At 35.0% G+C, this 9,072-nt stretch overlaps 1 long non-coding RNA gene across 1 annotated transcript in view; it reads right to left on the bottom strand.

The window, feature by feature from the left end:
- Window positions 1-7,323, bottom strand: part of LOC128248104 (uncharacterized) — a 20,591-nt gene extending 13,268 nt beyond the window's left edge. The window contains exon 1 of the long non-coding RNA XR_016242374.1: window positions 6,548-7,323. This is a non-coding gene — a long non-coding RNA (uncharacterized LOC128248104). The remainder of the gene's footprint in view (window positions 1-6,547) is intronic.
- Between the last annotated feature and the right edge of the window lie 1,749 nt (window positions 7,324-9,072).

The raw sequence follows: 9,072 nt of genomic DNA, 5'->3' as shown, positions 1-9,072 counted from the left end.
ATGTATACATGTATGTGTATGCGGTGCTGGTGGTGGTGGCTGCGTGTGTTTGTATGCATGTTTCTACAGATACGCCTATACACATACACATATTGATGTTAAAACAAGAAACTCAAAATTCTTAGAGATGTTTATCGTGGTTAAATGGAAGAAAGTTTCTAAATACTAAAATATATGCTAAAGGTTTCTCTCTCACTAAAACAAAGCGATTCAGTCATACTTAAATAAATGGATAAGTAAACTGAAATAAAATCTGTGTTAATATTTCATGATATCAACTAAATAAATTCATATATGTTTCTTATAAGTCCCCGTTATTCTGGTGTTTTGTTTCCTGCCGATCATTGTTGTGTGATAGCTGCATCCATTGTAGCCATCGCTAAGGCGGCGAGCTGGCAGAAACGCTAGTATACCGGACGCAATGATTATCGTTATTTCGCCTGTCTTTATGTTCTGAGTTCAAATTCTGCTGAGGTCGACTTTGAATTTCCTCTTTCGGGGTCGATAATTTAATTACCAGTTGCGTACTGTGGTCGATCTAATCGAATGGCTCTCCCTACCCCCCCCCCCAGAAGAAAATGTCGGGCCTTGTGCCTAGAATAGAAAGGAAAGGTTAGCACGCTGGGCGTGATACTTAGTAATATTTTGTCTGTCTTACGTTCTGAGTTCAAATTCTGCAGAGGTCGATTTTGCCTATCATCATTTCGGGGCCGATAAATTAAGTATCATTGGTGTACTGGGATCGATTTAATCGACTTGCACTCTCCCCTCAAATTTCGGGCCTTGTGCATAGAGTAGAAAAGAACTGTAGAATTCGCTGTCACCAAAAATAAAATAAAATAAAATATGAAAATAAAAAGTAAAACTATTAAGTTGGCATACCTGACGTTCACCTGTTACTTTTACTAATAGTTGTGACATCTTTTGCAAGGGTCGCTGTAATACTGGCTTTAGCTCTCTCCTCTTTACCGCAACTCTTTTAATGTGTTTGGAATTTCTTACGAATGTCGTTTCTTTGTTCATATGTTGATGCTTCTAAATTGATATGGAAAATTGTTAAATTTGGTTGTTTTTCACATGGAGATATCTTTGTTCCTTCTTATTTGCATTGCTATATTTTAAATTGCTATCTATGAAGTGACACGTGCAGATTCAAGGAGCCTCCTCACTCTCCTGTATAATTCTCTCCCAATCCCTTTTATATAATTTCATAGATTAGGTTTTCATATACGCAAGTGATACTGTTCAGTCTCAAGAGGGATCCTTGTTTGAAATTTATCTCTGATACATCTGTTAAAACATATGCATAGTGGCGTCTTGCGTGTTTTTGATTTCATCTTTCAGGGATTTTACTCATCATCCTTAATCGTTACTGAAATAGAGTGAAACCCCAGAGAGTCAATATTCAGGAACTAATTTAAAGAATATAAATAAATAAATAGAAATTGAAGGTCCAACCAAAATAATACGGCCTACAAAATCAAACTCCAAAATATGCTGATACAGAAAAACGACATCCACCTTGAAGGAAATCCTCCAAAGATACACTAAAAAATAAGACAATTTACATAATAACAAGACGTACGATATATATCCAATTTTCCAGTTGTGTAAATGGATTTGAGTGTGGATAAATACAGGTATGACAACCTGTATCTTCCATTTCGCAAGATTAAACGATGAATTAAACTGTTTACAGAAGCGTAGATGTGTGTGATTGTTTAACAGCTAATTAATTTTAAAAGGATCGCAAAATAGTTAGCACTGTCGCCCTGAGTGTAAAATATAATTTATAGATTTATTGGAAAATACACCGTTGTGGAAACGCTTAAGCTTCTAAGTAATAATAGGTTACATTATATAAACATTTTGGACATATTAACACCACAGTGTGTATATATTAAAATATATATTTACAAAAGACACACACACACACAGACATACAGACACACGTTTTATTCTTTTATTTGTGTCTGTCATTTGACTATGGCTATACTGGAAAACCAACTTGAAGGGTCTCAGTCGAACAAATCGACCTAACGACTTATTTTTCAACGGTTTATTCTCCCGGACACTTGGGTGGAAACACAAAGACGTAAATACACAAAATCCGGTTGTCGAGCGGTAATAGTGGAGGTGGGGTGCAAACATAGAGACGAAGGCATACACAGACACACAGACACACGCACACACATTCATGCAGACATACACACACATATATATACATATATATAGATGTATGTGTATATATATACATATATGTATATATATATATATATATATATATATATATATATATATATATATATATATATATATATACATTCTTTTATTCTTTTATTTGTTTCAGTCATTTGTCTGCGGCCATGCTGGAGCATCGCCTTTAGTCTAACAAATCGACACTAGGACTTATTCTTTGTAAGCCTAGTACTTATTCTATCGTCCTGTTTTGCCGATACGCTAAGTTACGCGGACATTAACACACCAGCATGTATTCACTCACTCAGTGAGCAATGGTAGAAAGACATATGGTCTGATGAAAGTAACTATGAGGTAAGATAGTACATGTATCCATTTAATCAACATATAAACCAGTACCACCAACATCTCCACTAAAACTGCCATACCCACACCATTCAAACTACTGACGCCCCCACCATCAATGTGTTTGACTTCACTGCCTTCCCTCAACCACCATCACCACCACCAACATCATCATCATTACCATCACCTCCGTCTCTATCACAATTACAGCTCACACTGGAGGAATAGTAGAAGTGTCATTGAACAGTGAGAAATGTGTGAAAATGTGATACGCTATATGTATATATATATACAAACAACATAAAGAACAGCCCTTCATCAACTGTTGGCTGGTTTTCTAGTCTCGTATTTCGAGCGTTTAACAACAATATACGCTTTCGATAAAACATTTACTCCCGCAAAGCAAATTAATTAAAATTTGGGATTTTCTGAGGGTCAAAATTGGTAACACAAACAGGACAGTGAAAAGAAACAGAAATAGCTGCTATGTCTAAACGTGGTTGTGGTGGCGAACGTGTAAATCAAGCTAGGACAGGAGACAAATAAGAACACGTCTTCTGTTTTCCAGCTACAACGGAGAGAAAGAAAGAAACACAAGTTAGGAGAACAAAGACAGATGGCAGATGCTCATGTGGGAGCCACGTGAGCAAGGGAGGAGGAGTGAGGGAGAGAGAGTGACAGCTTAATAAGATAGAATAGTAGGAGAAGAGGAGTTAAAAGAATAAGAGATAGAAAACGAGAGAAAAACGAAAAAGTAAAAAGATCTTATGAGTGCCCATTAGAATTAAGATAAAACTTACTTGGAAGAGGATGCGAGGCGTTCAATCATATAATAATATCAATAATATATATATATAAGATTAAGCATAAAATCACTTTAATGGTTTTATAAAATCCTTAGAATTAACATTTTATTCTAATTTATAATGATATAAACAATTATATTAAAGGGTGCTGAATAACCACGGATTATAATGTCAAAGGAAGGAATCGCAAGACAAAATCTTCAAGTCGGGACAACTAACCGGAGTATACCAAGGACAAGACGGACAATATCCATATACATAATGTATTATACTTGGGAAAATGGCAGGAAAATGTCAGGATGCTTGATTCTGCTACACTAATATGGAGGAGATGCTTTAGTGCTCAATCCTGGTAGCCATCCCCAGAAGGGTGGATGGAGAAATTGGATCGTTTATATACAGTATATAAGAACATAAATAATAAATTAGAACGGGAATAAAAGAATATAAATATATCCAATGTAAGGCAGTGACCTGGATGAAAGATCAGCACGCCGGGCGAAATGCTTAACGGTAATTCGTCTGTCTTTACGTACTGAGGTCATATTCCGTTCGGGGTCGAGTTTGCCTTCCATCCTTTCGGAGTCGATAAATTATGTACCAGCTGCGGGATCTATTTTAAAACGGGGGCGCCAGTTTTCATTTATGTTTCATGTAGTGTTTTTGGTACGGAAAGACTTTCAAACTTCGTATACTTATCTATTTTGTGTTATAGAACAGAAAAATATTTTTGTATTCGAATTTATTTCATGTAAAAAACTGTCTTATTTCGATAATTTCTACTAATCACTGACGTCTATTCAGTTGGAAACAGTTAGCGCTGTAACAGTGTATATCGTATTAATCCCCTAACCCTAACCCTAACCCTAACTAGGCTGTTAACCGTAACCGTAACCGTAACCCTAACCCTAAAACTAACCCTAACTCTAGAATCCGAACTCTAAAATTGTTACACACATAGATACGCACAGCGTAATTTATTATATAAACAATATATGCGTATAAATTACGATTAAACCGGATGGAATATGTCACAGGGAATAACATTTTTATGACTGCCCAGCAGTAACTCTACTGAGCTGAATAGACGTCAGTGATTGGTTGAAATTACAGAAATACGACAACTTTAACATGGAATAACTTGCGAATTCCTTTTTTTTTTGTTAAGAAGACTAAGAGTAAAAGATGTTTTATATGACACATTCTACTAGTGCCCCAAGTTTCAAAGTGTTTCGTTAGTGTTTCGTTAAGAAAATACTGGCGCTCCCGTTTTAAAATAGATCCCAGCTGCGTACTGGAGTCGATCTAATCGATTAACCCTTTCCCAAAAAAATTTCGGGCCTTGTGCCTAGAGTAGAAAAGAATATATTCAATCTATAACAGTAGCCGTAATTGTTACCAGCACATGTTCCGGAGACTCGAATTTTCAGGAAAAAAAACAGCATTTAGGAAAGTTATTGATGTACATTGTGTTTTAGAAACGCAAGAAAAATCACAGCAATAAAAATGGTACGTGAATGTACTGATAGCCTGCATTTCAAGCTCATCTCGAATATTTCCTGCAGGAATTTTACAAAACAAAGTTGTAAGATAAAAGCCAAACAGCAAAGTAAATTTCTTATACTATAATGGATTTGGTGAAACGCATGTGGATATAATACGGAAAAACACCTACACACAAGATATATTTATGTGTATATGTATTAATAAAATGAATGAAAATGAATTAAATTTGTAGTTGAATAGACAAATAACGAAGTTGATTCTTACCTGTTGGAATATAATTTAGATATGACGGCGTTGCAATATGTATACATTTTGACGTTGAAATTCCGTCTTTCGACAGCATATTTGTTTTAGATACTGTCGGAATTTTTAACTTGTAATCAAATACGCTATAAAATTGAGACTATAATTTGTGAGAGACAGGGTATTTAAGAGGAACTGGATGTTTTTTTAGTAGTCTCATTATAGCCGTTTATTACAACCTTAGCGATGGATGTAGGAATCTTGGTGAGAAGGAAAACAGCATTGATAGCGATTACAATGCGAATGGAATTGAATAACTGCGATGACAAGTTGCGACAAACACGTTGGTCGAATTTAGGCCGCTTCAATATTTTATATATCGTAGCGATAGAAATCACAATTAGAAAAACCGCTGGTATGAATGCATACATAATAACGATAGCAATATAATAATGCTCTTGATTCTTTACGAATATTTTGATTAATGTGAATGTCATAGAAACAAAAACATAAACAACCAATATTACACAATAGGGTGTATACGTCTTAGAAAAGAAACGCTCGGATAAAGGAATGTAAACGGCAAACATGCGTTCTATGGAGATAACTAGAGTTAACCATGAAGAAGCCATACTTAAAACATAAAGGATTGCCCAGGCAAATAAGGGTATATTATTTATGATAGATCTTAGATGGATAAATGTGTAATATATGTGCATCAAGAAATACGTACATATTAAAATCAAATCTACAAGAGCCAGGCAAACGATGTATGGAGCGAATTTCACGTTACGAGTTGCTTTCCTGCAAAATATTCCAATGACTGCTAAATTACCGAATGTTCCGAAAATCAATATTGTTATTGAGCCATACTGTATAAAACTAATGATAATAATATCTGTGTTGTTAAATATTTGAGAATTGTTGTTTATTTTGGGTGTTTCGTGTTCTTTAGTTTAAATATTTTGGTAAAATATGAAATGTTATAAATTTGTTTGAAGTATTTAGAAATGGATGCAGAATTGATCCAAAGAGACCACCTACTTAATGATATAACACTCTTACATTCGTGTATTTTCGGTATACTAATCTCACATATGTATGCAATATATTAGGTTAAAATATTTCGATGTAATTCTAATAGGTTCCTCGCATTATGTACTTTAATTTGTCAACCAGTTGTTAAAAATATACGTACAAGCCATACTCCACAACCACAATGGTATCATGCGCATATATTAATATACTCCTTATATGTGTGTACACATACACACACACACACACACACACACATACACACACACATACACACTCACACACACACACACACACACACACACACACACATACATATATATATATATATATATATATATATATATATATATATATATATATATATATATATATATATATATATATCTGTATGGATAAATAAAAATACGTACGTATGTATATATATATACTTCTTTGCCCCTGCTGTTCGTGTTTCACAGAGTTCAATACATACACACTTCACGTCTGGCTGTACAGCCTCTTTGCTTGTTTGTTTATTCACCGTTTCGTTTTCCTGTCTTGTTTTCCGTCCGCCACTACCCTCCACGAAAATAATTTAATTTGTCTTGGTGGGAAGAACCGTTTCAACGATGCGTACTGCCTTAATTCTTCGAAACGCCAGTGTTTTAATGGTGGCAGCTGATGGAGATGTTTCTATGTGGCTTGCTTGTTTGTTGTACCTTGTTTATCATTTTGCCCATGTTCCTTTGCCACGTCATGTACCCAGTTATATATCTATATGTACATGTAGATGAAGGTATGTACATACATGTACATATATATGCATATACTCATATTTTGTTTATATATATATATATATATATATATGTATGTATGTATGTATGTATGTATGTATGTATGAACGAGAATATATATATGTGTGTGTGTGTGTGTGTGTTTATAATCTTTGACGGGAGGATTTCATTTATATCGATAGAGGTCTTCTTTTTCTCAGAGATAATGTTATCATCATTCATCTAAGACGACATATGAAGGGAGGTAGGCACTGTACCCTCAGCTCCGTAGCAGTACTATTTTCAATTATTCTCTAGCAAATGCTGAACGTTAAAGTGATGTTGCTGGACTATTGCAGCTGCTATTTCCATAAGTTGATGCAAACTCATTACTCACCTGCTACTCCTACTGCACCTGCTGCTGCTGTTGCTGACGTGTCTACGTCTGCTACGTCAGCAGTTTATTTCTCATAGTAAAGACGATGGTGATAATCACATCAACGAGCAGTTCTGAAACTATGGCCTGAATCAATATCGTTTACCATCGTAAGGCGGCAAGCTGGGCGAAATGCTTAGTGGTATTTCTTCTGTCATTACGTTGTGAGTTCAAATTCCGTCGAGGTCGACTTTACATTTCATTCTTTCGGTGTCGATAAATTAAGTACAAATTTCATTTTTAATTACTTGCTTTTTCAGTCATATAAAAACTCATTTATGGATACCTTGCATTTAATCTTGACTCTTTTTCTCTCCCAACCATATTGGTGTACAAAACTCGTACCCAAAGGCCTTACGAAAATGATAACAACTAAACTACGTTGAGAGATTTTCTCGTATGAGTACAAACAGGGTCGGTGTGCTGCAGAAGCTCTACGGAATACCAAGTGGGCCTTTGGTAATGGTTTTGTAGACATCAAAACTGTTCAGTGATGGTTCCAAAGCTCTCGTTTAGGAGAAGATAGCCTTGAAAATAAACCAAGGCTCAGACCAAAATCAGTTATTCGCCATGATGGATTAAATGCTTTGGTTGAACAAAACAGGAAAACAAAGCTTCGAAAACTTTCGTCAGATCTTCAAAAATCTCGCACAACTGTTTTTTGACACGTGTAAAAAATTGGATAAGTCGAGAAAACGGAAAGGTTTGTTCCACATCAACTGATCGAGATTCAAAAAACAGACGCTTTGAAGTGTGCCTCTTATTACTTTCTCGACTTCAAAATTGCTATTTTTGCATCAAATCATTACTTGTGATGAGAAATGATTCTCTTTGACAACAGTAGGAGAACATGATAGTTATTGGATGCAGGAGAGTCACCTAAACACTATCGAAACCCACCATTGCACCCTAAAACGTTAGTGGTCACTCTATGGTGGTCTGTGAAGGGAGTTATTCATTATTCATTCTTGCAACAAGGAAAAACGGTAACAGCAACATCGTATTGTCATGACATTGATTGTATGCATGAAAATTTGAAAAGGAAACAACCCAGATAAGTGAATAGAGATGGCCCAGTTTTGCTCCTAGACAATGTACGTCCTCACACTCCTGAAGCTGGGGTCCAAAATTGCAATGCCTCAATTATGAGATCCTCCCTATTCCACTGATATCTCACCTGCTGATCATCGCATATTTAAACATTTTGAGCTTTTCATAAGCAATAAAATCTTCTTAAAAAGAGAAGAGTAAATTAAAACATTCGGACGTTTTATCACAGCAACAGAGAAAATTTTTTAGAGATGGAATATATGACATACGAAAACGTTGTGTAAACGACATAAATGAACTTGGATCATACTTTGATTAAATAAATCCGTTCTCTAACACTTCTGAAACACTTTATTGTTCCCCTTCGAATATGACATTTCATATGAAACAACCTAATACATTCGCTGAGTCAGTCAACAAGAGAGCCTAATATCGTTTTACTCTCCTTACAATTTGTATAATTATACATGGTTCTAGTGAAACAGAGGTGCATTTTCTGATATTGATATCAAAATTCAAACTGAACAATTTGATTTTATCAATGAAAGTAGGAAAGTATTCACATTTTTATCAAAATATACTACCGGTTTCTTTCACTTTTAGGAGATACAATCCTGGTGATATAAATGGAAAAATAAACTAAAAGTCTATTTAATCAAAATTTCATTATGTCACTATTTTGTTTCCTTCATTCATT

The sequence above is a fragment of the Octopus bimaculoides genome, chromosome 6 (genome assembly GCF_046866305.1).
Source record: "Octopus bimaculoides isolate indiv1 chromosome 6, ASM4686630v1, whole genome shotgun sequence".
NCBI lineage: Eukaryota > Metazoa > Mollusca > Cephalopoda > Octopoda > Octopodidae > Octopus > Octopus bimaculoides.
Note: the sequence above shows the minus strand (reverse complement) of the source record. Positions and strands in the feature narration are given on the sequence as shown.